This window comes from Balaenoptera musculus, chromosome 1, assembly GCF_009873245.2.
Source record: "Balaenoptera musculus isolate JJ_BM4_2016_0621 chromosome 1, mBalMus1.pri.v3, whole genome shotgun sequence".
NCBI lineage: Eukaryota > Metazoa > Chordata > Mammalia > Artiodactyla > Balaenopteridae > Balaenoptera > Balaenoptera musculus.
Window position 1 is genome coordinate 107,434,747 of NC_045785.1, and position 16,141 is coordinate 107,450,887.

At 46.9% G+C, this 16,141-nt stretch overlaps 2 protein-coding genes across 6 annotated transcripts in view; one reads left to right on the forward strand and one right to left on the reverse strand.

Moving 5' to 3' along the window:
- PDZK1 (PDZ domain containing 1) overlaps positions 1–16,141 on the reverse strand; it is a 48,072-nt gene that overhangs the window by 28,806 nt on the left and 3,125 nt on the right. Inside the window, exons 2-3 of one of the 5 annotated variants that reach the window (XM_036855034.1) lie at positions 14,947–15,119; positions 14,046–14,164 (exon numbers count right to left, since the gene is read on the reverse strand). The gene's annotated coding sequence lies outside the window, so the exon portion shown is untranslated. Of the gene's footprint in view, positions 1–4,179; positions 4,362–4,885; positions 5,004–14,045; positions 14,165–14,946; positions 15,120–16,141 lie in introns of those variants that run through there. The other 4 variants (XM_036855030.1, XM_036855021.1, XM_036855012.1 and 1 more) reach the window with 4 other exon arrangements.
- Positions 1–16,141, forward strand: part of CD160 (CD160 molecule) — a 39,401-nt gene that overhangs the window by 5,965 nt on the left and 17,295 nt on the right.

Consider the following 16,141-nt stretch of genomic DNA (forward strand, 5'->3'; position numbering starts at 1 on the left):
GAAAAATAAGTGGGGCTCCAAAATATGTTTTTGCTAATTATACTTTCCCACTGTGATGGTTACTGTTTGGTCTTAGGTAGCCATAGATTTCAAGTGTGGGAAATTAATGAAATGTGTTCCAATGGAGAAGGGTGATCATAGGACCAGTGAGTAATTATTATTTCTCATCTATGTTAAGGAATGGAATCTGCTTATCTTGAAGTTCATTTGGCCTGCTGGTACTAAATGCCGCTTCCCCCTACCCACGCATCATGAATGATACTTTGTCCTATATGGTAGGACTCTTGGTTGGAGTTCAAGACCTTCCCCACTCTACTTGCTTATCTAAGAGTTCTGCAAGTTGGGAGAGAGAAGAAGTCGATATCGTGTGGAAACAGAGGTGCTCTCGGAGAAAGGATATCCTTGTGCTGCTGATAGAACTGGTACCTGAAAATAGCCTAGGGTTGGCTGGAACAAGAGTATCTCCCAAAACTGGCGTCTTGTTTTACAAGACCCTTTGAACTTGCATTTCTGCACCCTCGCTCTTTTCCTATGTATCCAGCCTCTAGGCTGTCCCAGCCACTGCCCCAAGACAAACTTCCTGATCTTACTCTCACCATGTTAGTCTCTAAAAACAACATTTAAGAACCTAAAGTCCAGACTCCTTTCTCAGGCTTTGAGGCTCAACATAATCCAGCCCGACTCCATCCCCCTCTGCTCCCCAGCGACACCAAACTGGCCCACATGTGGTCACCCACACCCAGCCTGCCCTTCGCTCACACCACATGCTCTGCCTGAAATACCTGCCCCCCCACCCTCCGATTACTTATTTATAGTAGGTCACATTTTTTCCAAGTGAATGAATTCAAGACCTATTCAAGGCTCAGTTCAAATTTTAGGTTATATAAATACAAATCCTTTCCCAACCACCACAGTCTGAAGGAATCACTCCAGCCTCTAAATTTCAAGTACCATTTATATAATCAATAACTTACATTGAGTACCTACTACCGAGGCTCAACCCAGATTAGACACTGTTCTGCCCTCACAGAGCCCGGAGTGAAGGGGAGAAAGTTATAGACACAACTACCAAACACGGGTGCTGGAATATGGAAAAGAAAATGTTTGTTATTGTTATACACACTTATTGAGCTCCTGCTAGGCTCCAAGCGCCAGCCTAGGTTACCTTTTATGAGTTCTCATTTAATCTTAATGGTCCATTTTACAGGAAAAAAAAGTCCCTGAAAATATAAGTTGGTTTCCCATAGCTATTTGGATAAGCAACAGAACCTGGATTCAAACCCAGTTGAGTCTGGGTTCCTCCCCCCAGCCTCCCAACCTTGAGGGCTGTGTTAGGGAACCCAAGTAGTTAGACTTGGAGGAGGAAGGCATCCCAGGCAAAAGGAGTAGCACAGGTATGTTCAGGGATGGTGACTGGTTCCCAAAGCCCAGAGAATAGGCATATGTTGAAAGTAAGAAGCAGGTCAGGTTAGACTGGGAAGCACTGTAGACTCAGTTCTATAGACTACAGAGGAGCTTCAGTGTTTATGTCCTGTGAGGCTTGGCCATCTCAGACCACAGCTGCCATTGAGTTGACTAGGGGCTCTCTTTCATATTTATCAAAACTCCTTCCTTACCTGGGGTCATGCCCGTCATAAAGCTGTCTGAAGATCATCAGGATAGTAGCACTTAAGGTGCACAAGACACTATGAGCTTCTCCAATCTCATCCTCATTAAGAACTAGGTTCTATTATGCCCATTTGACCGATGAGGAAATAAGAGAGGAAGAATACATCTGCTCTGGAATTCAGGTTTCTGATTCTTAATCATTTAGCCATGATACCCACCAGGCAAAGAGATTATCATGAAGGGCCAAGGAAAGGAGTTGCTGAGATCTCGAGGAAAATACATCTAGTTCTACCTTGCTACTCTCATCAAACTCCTATGCAACAAATGTGAAAATCATTTAACCAAGGTGTGACCAGAGACACCCATTCCCACTTGACGTTAGGTGCCTGAGAGACTATCAGAGTTCTTCAGCCTCGTCGTTGATAAGAGCATTTTATCCAAATATATTGACTCTATGCCCGTAGCTCCCTCCCTGCCACACTAACTTCCATTTATCATAATAGCTAAGCATCTAATCTACGCCAGGTATTGTTCTACGAGCTGGGATTACAGCAGGTAACACAAAGGACAAGACCCCTGCTTTCTTGAAGTTTAACGTCTGCCAAAGGTGACGAAAAGTGCAGAAGATGACTTCTGATGATAAAGGCTACAAATGATGAGATGCAGTGGTGAGGTGGAGGGAGGAAGCTAAATTTAAAAGCCATTCCTGGGGAGATAACATTTTAATTCCTACCCAGATGACAAGCAGGAGCCAGCCTTCAAAGCTCCAGGATCTATTGTACTTGGTGGGCTGAAAAGGACATTCGTGATCATCTAGTCTCAACTCTTTATTGATAAATGAGTAAATAGAGGCTCGATGAGATTACAAGACAAGATCCCCCAGCTGACGGCAAGGCTGCCCCACTGTTCCACAGAGCCCTTGGAAAGACACATTTGAAATGTAAGCACAGAGGTCTCCCTGATGGTGCAGTGGTTAAGAATCCGCCTGCCAATGCAGGGAACACGGGTTCGATCCCTGGTCCGGGAAGATCCCACATGCTGTGGAGCAACTAAGTCCGTGTGCCACAACTACTGAGCCTGCGCTCTAGAGCCCACGAGCCACAACTACTGAGCCTGTGTGCCACAACTACTGAAGCCTGCGCGCCTAGAGCCCGCGCTCTGCAACAAAAGACACCGCGCACCGCAACGAAGAGTAGCCCCCAGTCGCTGCAACTAGAGAAAGCCCGCGCACAGCAACAAAGACCCAACGCTGTCAAAAATAAATAAATTAAATAAATAAATTTTAAAAAAAGAAATGTAAGCACACTTGTGGTTATGCATGAACACATATTTATAATTTTATTTTCAATACAGCCTTGGGGAAAAGATGAGAGCCTTTGATAGACAATAAAATTGAGGCTCCGGTTGGTGAAGCGACTTGTCTAATGGCCCGTCACAAACAACTGAATCAAAACCCAAGTTATTTGTATTCCAGTCCCGTGTTCTTTCCCCAGGATGAGAAACGGCTGTCTAGCCAGTTGTCTATGAACATAGGACATCATTACTAGCCACTTCATGGTTTATGATACAAAGAACAAACAAAAGAGTCAAAGATAAAAACAATTTACTTTGTCATAACACACAAACTCAAAGTCCCTGAGTTATTTGCTGCAGGAAAGAACATGTGATTCCAGGTGACTAGACAACCGTGGCCTGAGACAAAGAGCCCCTGTGACTTTTGGAAAGGGGACTGAGAGCTCGTGGGTGCAGCATTGCAGGGACTATAATTAAAGAGGAACGTGTTCCTGCAGAGCCAGCCCAGATCAGGAGTCTCCTTAGCTGGGAAGCCCTGAGATGACAGTCACATTTAAGTCCCTTGACCACTTCTGCTTAGGAAATAAGCTACTAGTGGTTCCCAAACCTACCTGCCCACAAGAATCATCTGGGGAGGGAGTGGGGGAGATGTTGGGGGAAAAAAAAAAAAAAAAAAGATTTTTCAGGACCTCACAAGACCCAAAGAACTAGACACTCCAAAGGACAGAGCCTGGGGATCTATGTTTTAAAATTCAGCCAGCCTAGAAATCCACTGGTTTCTCCACAATTCTCAGCGCTATAATGTGATAAAAAAGAGGAGAGACACATGTTTTTATTATCCAGTGAGAAAGTTGTTAGGTTGTATCCTTTAAGGGCTGCTTCCAGAAGAAAATCTTTACTACCCAAAGCCCTTGTACAGTGGGAAGGTCCTGTGAGACAGAATCTCCCCGCGACCTGTGAAGCCTGTTGTCTCACTCCCTTTGGCTGCACATCAAACCCCCATGCAACCCTGGGAAAGCTTTTTCTCAGGATCAGTTTACCAATTCCTTTGTGAAGCAGACCCCAGCCTGCCAGGGTCGGGGCGTCTCAAGCAGAGAGAACCTCAGAGCGTGGAGAATGCCTCCACCTCAACCCCACCACCACCTGGCTCCTTCCCCACCAGCCTCTCTTCTGCCCTGGACAGCCAGCTACTGTGTAGAAAAGGAAAAGGAAAAAGAAGGGGGTTCGGGCGCCGGTGGTCAGTGCCCTCAGTCACGGGGAAGCCGACTCATTTCTTACCTGGGTCCTGGAATAAGAGGAGCCACTGGGTTCACCAGGGAATTCTCTCTCTGCTGGTGAGCTCTAGTCTTGGAACTCGCTGGACTTTGAACAAAGGTTGATTTAAAAGCTGATGTATTTAACAGGGACGTGTGGTCTGAGTTCAAGTGACCTCTGTCCTGCTTCCTGCCAACTGGCTGGGCCCTGAGCTGGGCAAACCTGGAAAACTCTCAGCAAACCCGACCCGACGCTCCGGCCCACCTGCCTAGTGATGCGGGCGCCCTGCTGGCCCGCCCGCCGCTCCCTCCCTCCCGGAGAAAAGGAGGGGAGAGAGGGAGGCCAGCTAGGGAGGAGGGGCCTTCCTCGGCTCTCTCCCCTCAGCAGATGCCTCAGTCACACCCAAGCAATACCCGAAGCCTCGGGAGCCTCCAGCATCCCCCATGGCGAGGGCAGGGCTGAGGACCATCACCTGACCATCCTCGAGCCCTGAGGTCTTCCTGGGGAGCAGTACCTGTGTCACCCCCACCCAATAGGAGGCCAGCAGTCCAAGGAGTCCCAGTCAATGGAGCAAAGCCCCTCGCGCGCCCATCCTTCCTCCTCCTCTGCCTGCCTGTGAGTCCTTACTTGCATGCTCCCTAGAAGTTGAGCCAGTAAAGCCCCTGCTCTTATTTCCCAGCTCCCTTCCTCTTCTCTGACACTCTCTCCTCTTTCTTTCTCTCTCTCTCACCTGAGGGTGCTCTGTCTCTATTCTCCAACAGTTGCCTTCCCCATCCACGCCCAGAACCTCTCAGGCAAGCCCAGCTGGGCAGGTGGAGGCACTTGCAGCAACTCCTGGGCCAGTGCCTGGGCAGCGGGCTGGCAGCTGTGCTCGGTCCCAGCCACGAGCAGCTGACCCCTGTCAGCAGCACCCACACAGGCAAACCTAGGGCTGGGCTTCTCACTGACCTGGATCCTCAGCCCACACTGGAAATCAGCGCAAGAGATTGCTCCAAGCAGTGAAGCAAAGCGAGCGACAGGCTGAGCACAGGGTGGCCTTGCCCTCCTCCACCCATGCTCCAAGGGCCTCTTGTCTTGCTGGGTCTTGGCTGCCCTTGGGTGAAGGCACGGCCAGAGCCAGGGGGTAAATGGTGGTCAATGACAAACATCTGAGCAGCTAACTCATACCAGGTCACCTCTACCTTCACACTATACTCCCTGGGCCTCCTGTATATCTTCCAAAGTGGAGGGTAGAAGGGGAAAAATGTAGATTTAAGATCTGAACACCTGGGGACTTCCCTGGTGGCACAGTGGCTGGTGGCACAGTGGTTAAGAATCTGCCTGCCAATGCAGGGGACACGGGTTTGAACCCTGATCCGGGAAGATCCCACATGCCACGGAGCAACTAAGCCCGTGCACCACAACTACTGAGCCTGCGCTCTAGAGCCCGCAAGTCACAACTACTGAGCCCACGTGCCACAACTACTGAAGCCCGCATGCCTAGAGCCCATGCTCCACAACAAGAGAAATCACCTCAGTGAGAAGCCCGTGCACCACAACGAAGGGTAGCCCCTGCTCGCCACAACTAGAAAAAGCCCGCACACAGCAACAAAGACCCAATGCAGCCAAAAATAAATAAATAGATAAATAAATAAATTTTTAAAAAAGATGTGAACACCGGGCTTCCCTGGTGGCGCAGTGGTTGAGAATCTGCCTGCCAATGCAGGGGACACGGGTTCGAGCCCTGGTCTGGGAAGATCCCACATGCCACGGAGCAACTGGGCCCGTGAGCCACAATTACTGAGCCTGCGCGTCTGGAGCCTGTGCTCCGCAACAAGAGAGGCCGCGATGGTGAGAGGCCCGCGCACCGCGATGAAGAGTGGTCCCCACTTGCCGCAACTAGAGAAAGCCCTCGCACAGAAACGAAGACTCAACACAGTCATAAATAAATAAATAAAAGAACAAAAAAAAAAAAAAAAAAGATGTGAACACCTGGGTTCAAATTTTGACTCCATCACTTCCCAAGTGTTTGATCTACAGGAATTCTTTTTTTTTTTTTTAATTGGAGTATAGTTGCTTTACACTGCTGTGTCAGTTTCTGCTGAAGAATTCATTTTTAACTCTGTCTCACCTTCATCATCTGTAAATAGTTGTTATAATATTGTTTTTAGAAACTATTTTATATTGAATCAAAATATCTCTCACTTCTGTCCCTGAGTCCTGATGGCTCCCTCTGAGCTACACTAAGCCTACTCTTTATTCTACAGAGCAGCTCTTCAACTATTTGAAGGCTGATGTATCCCCCATAAGCCTTCTTTTCTCTGGGTAGCAATGGATGCCCCTCATTCCTTCAGGTGGTTTGCCTATGTCATGACTTCAAGACTTCTTGCCCTGGGTCCCAGCCAACTTGTCAATGTCCCTTTTAAAGTCAAAGGCCTAAAGGGAAAACTTGAAGGTGAGGGAATTGTCCTATACCTTGAGTGTGGGGTGCCTATGCAATTGTCTACGATTACCAAATTTCACCAAACTATACACCTAAAATGGGTGAATTGTATTGCATTTAAATAATGCCTTAATTTTTTAATTAAGGAGCTGAAATCAGTAGAATTTATTCTTGAAACTTCTACAATGAAAAAAGTTGGATGATCAAAAGAAAAGGCAGGACTTCCCTGGTGGTCCAGTGTTTAAGACTCTGCGCTTGCAATGCAGGGGGCACAGGTTCAATCCCTGGTCGGGGAACTAAGATCCCACATGCCACGGGGTCAAAAAAATAAAAAGGCAGCCTTCACAGTGGAGCTTACACTCAGTCCCCAATCAAGAGACTTCTCAGACTCACCCTTTACCCCAGTCCAGATGGGATAAATAACCACAAGCCTTCAAACTGGGAATAGAAGAGGCCTTGAAATATAGAGACAGTGTTGGTTCAAAATTAAATAGAAATGAGCAATTGTTTGTTTGTTTGTTTTTAATGACAAAACTCTTTCCCACTGTTATGTGGAACTGAATGAGATTTACCAGATCAGTGGCTCTGATCTGGTTAATGCAGAAGGGAAAATAACATTGTCTATTGTGTGTCTGGTAAGCCTTTATATCTATTATTCTGTTAACACTCAGCCTGATCTTATGAGACAATATCCCCATTTTACAGATAAGAAGGCTTAAATTCATCTGGTTAATTATCCTGTCTGAGATCTCCTGGCTCAGAAGGCTTAAAGAGCCTGTCTGTCTCCTTAGGTAGTACTGTTTTGCCTCTACAATAAGGCCTCCCACTATCCAGGGAAGGAATGTGCTCTACTTCCCTAGAGGTACTCAAGCAGAGGCTGATGTCGACCTGTGTCATGTTACAGAAAGATGTCTTGCATTGTTAGGAGACTGGAGTAGGCGATTTCTTGGATTGCTTCCAACTCTAAGATTCTGTGAACCTAAATGCTGTGGGTCCTGCCCATGACGGTATAGTTTAGTCCTGCCCTGGTGTGTGCGTAGAGGACATGCAGGTAAGAGTTACGAGCATGGGATTCGGCATCAGATGCTGATGCCATTAATGGTAGATTTAAGATCTTAAATCTGCCATTAATAGCTTTATATTTTTTATTGTGAGCTCAAGTTTGTCTGGGCTTTATCTCTGGAAACCTTGGCAGCTTGGGTGGAGGGTTTTCTGTTGTTTTTGTCAAGCAGCACCTCTCCATACCCCTAGAATGATGAGGAAAGGCACCAAAAACCTGGGGTCAATTTATGTTAGTTACTTGCCTTAGTGTTTCCAGATCATGAAAATAATTAATGTCAGTTACAGCGCTAGCACCTCCTAAAGGCAGATCTGTGGTTAGGAATTTGCAAGAGAGGATTCTTTTTTCTCTCCAGAGTCCAGGCCAAGACAGATGGTTTCCTTTTTATTCCTGATCCGCTTTACCCTGTCCTGTTTTTTCCATAAACATATTTCCTTTTATCATATTTATATAATATGTTTATTAATTATTTTCTGTCTCTTCCTCACCAGAATATAAATTCCCCAGGGGTAGGGATTTGTACTTGTTTTGTCACTGTATCCCAAGTGCCTGGAATATAAGCCTAGCTTATAGCAAGCTTTCCAAAAATGAATTGAATGAGTGAGTGAATAAATGAATCTCCTTTTGTCAACAGGACTGCTTTTTATCCCACCCTTTCACTGAGAGTGTAGCCTTCTGAGGGTCTGATGTCCATGCAGGGTCTCAGTTTCTAGGTCTTTTCTCTTGTCCCAAAGTGACCCTGCACAACAGACTGCTTGGTTACTGGTTTTCAGCTTTCTCTTCACTTCTGGAACTTAGAGATTTCTTTCCTTCTGTCCACGTTCAACTACCTATTTGAAAAAAAAGTTTGGTATATTTTACCCAGTATTTCTACGAACTTTGTAGAGAAAGGGTTTTCAGATTATCTAGTCTGCCATGTTTCCAGAAATGATTCTATCACTTAGCAGTTACTTTGCCTCTCAAAACTCCAGCTTTAGACAATACTACAAAGCTACAGTAATCAAAACAGCATGACATTGACACAAAAACAAACATATGGATCAATGGAACAGACTAGAGAGCCCAGAAATAACCCACACACCTATGGTCAATTAATCTTCAACAAAGGAGGCAAGAATATACAGTGGAGAAAAGACAGTCTCTTCAGCAAATGGTGTTGGGAAAGCAGGACAGCCGCATGCAATTCAATGAAGTTAGAACACAGTCTCACACCATACACAAAAATAAACTCAAAATGGCTTAAAGACTTAAATATAAGACATGACACCATAAAATTCCTAGAAGAAAACATAGGCAAAATATTCTCAGACATAAATCATGGCAAGGTATTCTTAGGTCAGCCTCCCAAAGCAAAAGAAATAAAAGTAAAAATAAACAAATGGGACCTAATCAAACTTATAAGCTTTTGCACAGCAAAGGAAACCATAAACAAAATGAAAAGACAACCTACAGACTGAGAGAAAATATTTACAAATGATGCAACTGACAAGGGCTCAATTTCCAAAATATACAAACAGCTTATACAGCTCAATATCAAAAAAAACCAAACAACCCAATCAAAATATGGGCAGATGACTTAAATAGACATTTCTCCAAAGAAGACATACAGATAGCCAAAAAGCACATGAAAAGATGCTCAACATCGCTAATTATTAGAGAAACGCAAATCAAAACTACAATGAGGTGTCATCTCATACCAGTCAGAATGGCCATCATCAAAAAGTCTACAAATAATAAATGCTGAAGAGGGTGTGGGGAAAAGGGAACTCTCTACACTGTTGGTGGGAATGTAAATTGGTGCAGCCACTATGGACAACAGTAGGAGGTTCCTCAAAAAACTAAATATAGAACTACCCTATGATACAGCAATTCCACTGCTGGACATACATTTGAAGAGACTGAAAACATTAATCTGAAGGATACATGCACCCCAATGTTCATAGCAGCATTATTAACATAGCCAAGATATGGAAGCAACCTAAGTATCCATCAACAGATGCAGGAAAAAAGAAGATGTAGTATAGATAATGGAATATTATTCAGCCATAAAAAAGAATGAGGGCTTCCCTGGTGGCGCAGTGGTTGGGAGTCCGCCTGCCAATGCAGGGAACACGGGTTCGTGCCCCGGTCCGGGGGGATCCCACATGCCGCGGAGCGGCTGGGCCCGTGAGCCACAGCTGCTGAGCCTGCGCGTCTGGAGCCTGTGCTCTGCAACGGGAGAGGCCCGCGCACCGCGATGAGGAGTGGCCCCCGCTCGCCGCAACTGGAGAAAGCCCTCGCACAGAAACGAAGACCCACCACAGCCTAAATAAATAAATTAATTAATTAATTTAAAAAAAAAAATAAAGAATGAAATTCTGACATTTGCAACAATGTGGATGGACCTAGAGGGCATTATGCTTCATGAAATAATCAGAGAAAGACAAATTCTGTATGTTATCACTTATATGTGGAATCTAAAAAATAAAACAAATAAATGAATATAACAAAACAGAAACAGACTCACAGATATAGAGAACAAACTAGTGGTTACTAGTGGGGGGAAGAAAGGGGAGAGGGGCAAGATAGGGGTATGGAATTAAGAGTTACAAACTACTATGTATAAAATAAATAAGTGACAAGAATATATTGTACAGGGACTTCCCTGGTGGTGCAGTGGTTAAGAATTCACCTGCCAATGCAGGGGACACGGGTTCGAGCCCTGATCCGGGAAGATCCCACATGCCGCAGAGCAACTAAGCCCATGCATCACAACTACTGAGCCTGTGCTCTAGAGCCCGCGAGCCACAACTACTGAGCCCGCACACCACAACTACTGAAGCCTGCGCACCTAGAGCCCGTGCTCCGCAACAAGAGAAGCCACTGCAATGAGAAGCCCACGCACCGCAATGAAGAGTAGCCCCCACTCGCCACAACTACAGAAAGCCGGCACTCAGCAACGAAGACCCAACACAGCCAAAAATAAATAAAAGTAAATTTATAAAAAAAAAAAAAAAGAATATATTATACAGCACAGGGCAAGATAGCCATTATTTTGTAATAACTTTATCTTTTTTTCTTTTTTCTTTTGGCGGCATGGTGCAGCATGTGGGATCTTAGTTCCCTGACCAGGGATCTAACTGGTGCCCCCTGTAGTGGAAGCGCAGAGTCTTAACCACTGGGCCACCAGGGAAGCCCCACATATTAACTTTAAATGGCATATAATCTATAAACATATTGAATCACTATGTTGTATACCAGAAACTAATATAATATTGTAAATCAACTGTAGTTCAATTAAAAAAAAAAATTCCAAGGCCGATGCCCTTTCTACTACACCAGTCTGCCTGGTTTAGTACAAGATTCTAGCCTCCACCCTTCACATTTGAGATATTCCCTGATATGCTCAAATTTTTCTCCAACTTCGGATCTGATTATCCTTGTCTTTTTAGTAGCTCATTAACTTACTCAGAGCCTGACATTTTAAGCTCCAGTGATTTTCTGTCCCTGACCTGAGTCAATGTTTATGACAATCTCCCCTTTTACTCCCTATGTTACTCTGGCCTTACCCAACACCTGAAGAAGCAGTCTGTGTAGTCTGCATACCTTTGGAGGGATTTATTAGGCCAGGGTCCAGATGCAGAACTGAGATAAATGTTTTACAGTAGTGAGAGGCAATGGGCAGGAGGAAGGGCAAAGCCGTGGTCCTCGGCTGGTTCACACATTGTGGCCCCACATGATTGCTGATCTAAATTTTCTAGTGTTTTTCAGCAACCAGGTAGCAGGTCAGGGCAGGCCTGAGGACCCCTGGAGAGCTGTGACTTATTAATACTTGCAAGCTGGCTGCAAAGGATACTTTAGTAGTCATTCCCTCCCTCTTCCTTTTCCCAGCTGAGGGGTCAGAATACACAGTATTTTTCCACTGGGGGGAAAAAAAACTGACGTGCAGAGAGAGAACAGGCCATGTCCTGGGTTCCGGAATGTACCAAAGTTTGGGCACTTCGGAGTATGGATTAGGGTCTCTACTTGCCTCTTTCTGAAAGACACAGAAATGGAGGATCAATGGTCCTTGGGAAGTTCGGACCCTGTCTGAAAGAGCCAGTTTCTCAGGGGCCCCAAAGGGACAAGCTTAGGGATAGAAAAACAGCAAGGAAAGTGCCAGGGATCTCAAGGCCACAGCCTCAGCCTGACTCCAGCCCTCACAGAGAGACTGGGGACCATCCCATCCATGGGTAAAAGGCCAGTGAGAGAGAATCAAGACAAGGAACAGCCTAGTGGGCCCAAGTCTGTGGCATGATTTAAAAGACACCCCTGCCTCAAAGTATTGCCTCCTTCAGGGTGGTCACAGGACTTCCTGACACTCTAGTTTGGAGAACAAACGAATTCATGTGCACCCTGTTTTTCCCCATTGCTTAGAATTCTAACATGCCAGAAAAAACAAAAAAAACCACAATACTCATTATCCACTGAAGACAGTACATCTTCTTCTCAAAAGCTCAAGTCAGATTAAGGATGAGCCCATCTGATCTGCCTCAAGGTGGAGTACAGCCTCTGTGCCCCCAGCCAGCTATGGGAGTGCTGAAATTCTACCCTCAGCAGTGGATCCTTTGCTAAACACCATCTTTTCCTTTCCCCTACATCAGACTGGAAATATTCCAGAGGGCAAAATGTGAAGTCCCTGATTCAAAGACTTGGGCATCAGGAAGGCCTGGGATTCCTAGCAGCTGTGGGAAGGCTGAAGAAGTGCAGATGTCACAAAACATGTGAGGCTACTTTCCTCAGCTCCCTTGGCCAAAGACAAAGCTTGGCAGGAGGCTTAGCGAGGAGCTCAGCACTGGGACTCACAAGCCTGCAGCTAGTGGGGCAGCTCTCAAGGGGCGATAATCGGAGGAGGGCGGGGATCTGCAGCTCTAGAGCCACGTGCCACATGACGTTGGCGTCTAACAGGCAGGGAGCTGCCGAGAGGAACCATCTTCCTATTTGCTCACACAGCACAGTGTGGCTTTGTGGTGGCGGTGAGGGGACATCCCAGCCCAGAAGACAGACAGAGCTGCAACTGCAGCCATTTCTGTCATCAAGCTGTTGTGTCCTGGAGAAGCTCAGGTTAGCTCCACACAGATCCGCGTGTGGAGCAGGTGGCAGTGTTTGGGCTGCCGAGCCAGCAGTTCTGCAGGAGGGAGGCCTGGCTGCAAAGGAGCCGCTGTCCTCTGTGACCAGGAAGAGACAAAACAGACTCTCCCGCATACCAGTGAGTTGGGCAGACAGATTTTCTCTGCCTTCTATTTAAAAGACAGAACTTGAGGTCAATATTCCCAGTGAGCCATTCACTACAGGCTGGAAGTTAGAATTGAAACTGAGAGGTGTTGTTCTCAGGGCCTGCCCTGTCGCCGTGATACCCACACCCCTGAAGTTGCCACCACGTCCCCACAATAACACAGCCCTGACTCCTTCCTCATATGATATTACCAAGGACTCTGGGCAAGAGGCCAGTGGAGACAGCGGCGGGATTGAAATGCCTACACGGCTTTGCTCTAAGTGCCCTCTGGCCCTGAGGTTTGGTTTCCTTCCAGAAAACTATTGGCTGTGCCAGAGGGGTCAGTTCGCCCTTTCCCAGGGGAGACTCTGGGTCTCCCACCAGGCCCGTGGAGCCAGGAAAGGCTGAGGGCAAAGCAGAGAAGGGGAGTAGATCCCTTTTCTCTGTCAGCCTCTGACGTGCGTCCTTACATGGCCTGTCACCCAGATTGCCGACTGTCACGCCCGTCACAAAGCAAGTGTAAGCCCCGGATCAGACCAAGGTTCAGAGGTGTTCTCCCCACCCAACATCCCACACGCTCACACACAGTAAGAGCCACATGTAGATGCAGCCAGGTGAGCTTCAAGGGGAAATGTGCCAGAATAACAAAAAATTTCCTCTACACGCAGATGTGGTCTCAGGCATCTTCATTGCCTAAAAGTCTGACGTGGTGGAGTGAAATGTGGAAGTTAGTCACCAGAGCTAAAGTGATCTTTGGCTGCAGTGAATATACTAAGCTCTGACTATGCTGAGGCCGGTGGCAGGTCTGAGGCCCACACACACTTGACAAGGGAACTTTACAAACTAGACTGTGGAGGAGAGTAACAAGGGTGAAGGAAATATTGACACTGTGCCATAAGGAATAGTTGAAGGAACAGGATATTTAGCCCAGAAGGGAGAAATGTTAGCTAGAATGATTAGCTTTCTTCACAGATTTGATGAGACCCCCTGTAGAAAAGGAAAACCAGGTGATGCTAATAGCCAACATTTATTGAGTACTTACTATGTGCCAAGCACCAGGCTAATTATTTTACACACATTTTGTCATTTAATCTAAACATCAGTGCTATTATTATTCCCACTCTACAGATGAGGAAAATTCGGAGAGGTTGAGAGTCTTGCCCAAGGTCACATACCTAGTGGCAGAGTCAGCAGATGAGCCAGGCCTGCGACTTAACCATCATCCAGGGACATGTTCTGTGTGGAGCCCTCGGCAGAGCGAGATGCAGTGGTTGGAAGTGAAAGGGAGGCAGATCTGAAGGCAACATGAGAAAGAATTTTTAAACAACTGGAGGCAACGAAGAACAGTGGGCGGGTGCTTTGGGTGGTCATGAGCTACACACCACTAGAGAGATGAAAGCAGGGCGGGCAAGAGGTGTTACGTAAGACAGTTTGCAAGGAGAATTACAGAGGCGGCAGCAGCACCTGGGAACTCGCTAGGAGTACAAATCCCTGGACCCCACCGCAGCCCTACTGAATCAGAAACTCAGTGACTGGGCCCAGACACCTGTATTTTAACAAACCGTCCAGGTAATTCTGATACACGCTCAAGTTTGAGAACCACTGGCGTAGAAGTTTCTGCGCCCGGCGAGGGACTGGACTGGCTGACGGTATTAGTCCCTTCTGTCTCTAAGACCTCACAGTTCTATAGAGGCGAGATACAAATATGATTTAACAACTAACCAGATTTTCTTTTAACGTTGAGCGCTTTCTAGTAATATCTTGGAAACAATATACCAGCTGCTAAATTGTGTGATTGGACTCAGGTAACTTAAGACATCCCAAGGCTGACAAAGTAAATATTTGGAAGGCTGTGGGCAAGGGGCTGCCCCTCCATGCCCCCCACCCCGACCAGGAAGCAGCCTACATTCTAGCCACCTGTCGCTCCACGGGTTTCCAAACAAGCCCCGTACGTACGTCCCCACTCCTTGTTCATTCCTGTTGTTCCTCTATCTGAAAAACACTTACCTTTTGAAATCCTCCCTTCTCTGAAAGCTCAATTCAAATGTCACTGTCCGTGAAAGGTGCCGACAGTACCTGGTGCACGGAGCAGCCTTCCTTCCCTCTCTCGTTCCTGGGTTTCCTCTCACTTCTGGCCACCTCGCAGCACCTCGAGCGGTCAGCCTCGTCTCACGGGGCTGGAGCCTCTCAGCAGAGCGGCGTTGTCCTGGCGCTCAGTCGCGTCAGCCCCCCGCGCCTACCGTACGATGCTGCTCAGTGAGGAGGGGTCAGAGGCAGCATTTTAGGAAAATGATGCATGCAACTGTTTACAGGATGAACCGACGCTGCCTGACTGGTGAGAAGGGAGCCCTCTGTGATTCAGTTTCAAGGCCTGAGGTCTTTGCAGAACTTTGAGGTTTTTGCAGTAACCACTGTGAATGCATGTGTGTGCCGCCGGGATGAAGGTGCCCCACCTTCACGCAGCTACAGCCCTGTTATCTTCAACTCCTCTTCGTGTTCGTAACAATCCTCATTGCATGATCCCTGGATGATGTGAAATACTGAATGCCCTCTCAGCCGACCTTCCAAGTATCCCACAGAGACAAGCATGGACAAAGCTCCTTTTTAGAGAACAGAGAGCTCATAAATTAGACCACTAGTGTAAGGACAGCAAAGAAGGCTACTGGGTCACCAGATACCAGGCCCAGTTTAACAGCTTATGTCTGCAGGGCCAGGTGTCCTGTGGGCTGTGGTGGACTGGCCCTGTGACCAGGATGCTGGTGAGAGACAGGGAAATGGGATGAAAGACCCCCCTCTCCAACAAGGGTTTCTATACCCCAGGCTCCTGGAATTGACTCATTCTATTGTGAAACCTGAATACTTTGGTGGAGTAACTAGGTGTTCCTGATGTCTGTCTCACCTGACAACACTTAGGATGATGGCTTCAATGGGGCCACATGAAAGGACCTCAAACCCCAGAGGTCCTGTTACAATTTTGGAGCAGGGGGGCACAGAGCACTACAAAACAGGAATTCCCTGTCCGCACAAGGGTGAAAGAGACTCTAGATTAGTCAAGAAAAATTTCCCCCAACCCCACTTGGCCTCCTGGGTAGCATAGCACTGGTTGGCAATCATGACAGGTGTTTGCTGCAGAACCAGGAGATTTCCTGTTGTGCTGGGTCCCCTCTGGCACAGAGCCTGGCCCACTCTTGCAGAGGTTAGAACCCAAAGCTTCTCATTCTCAGACCAATGCTCTTTCCACCAAAGTGCACAACCCTAGAATTTAGGAATA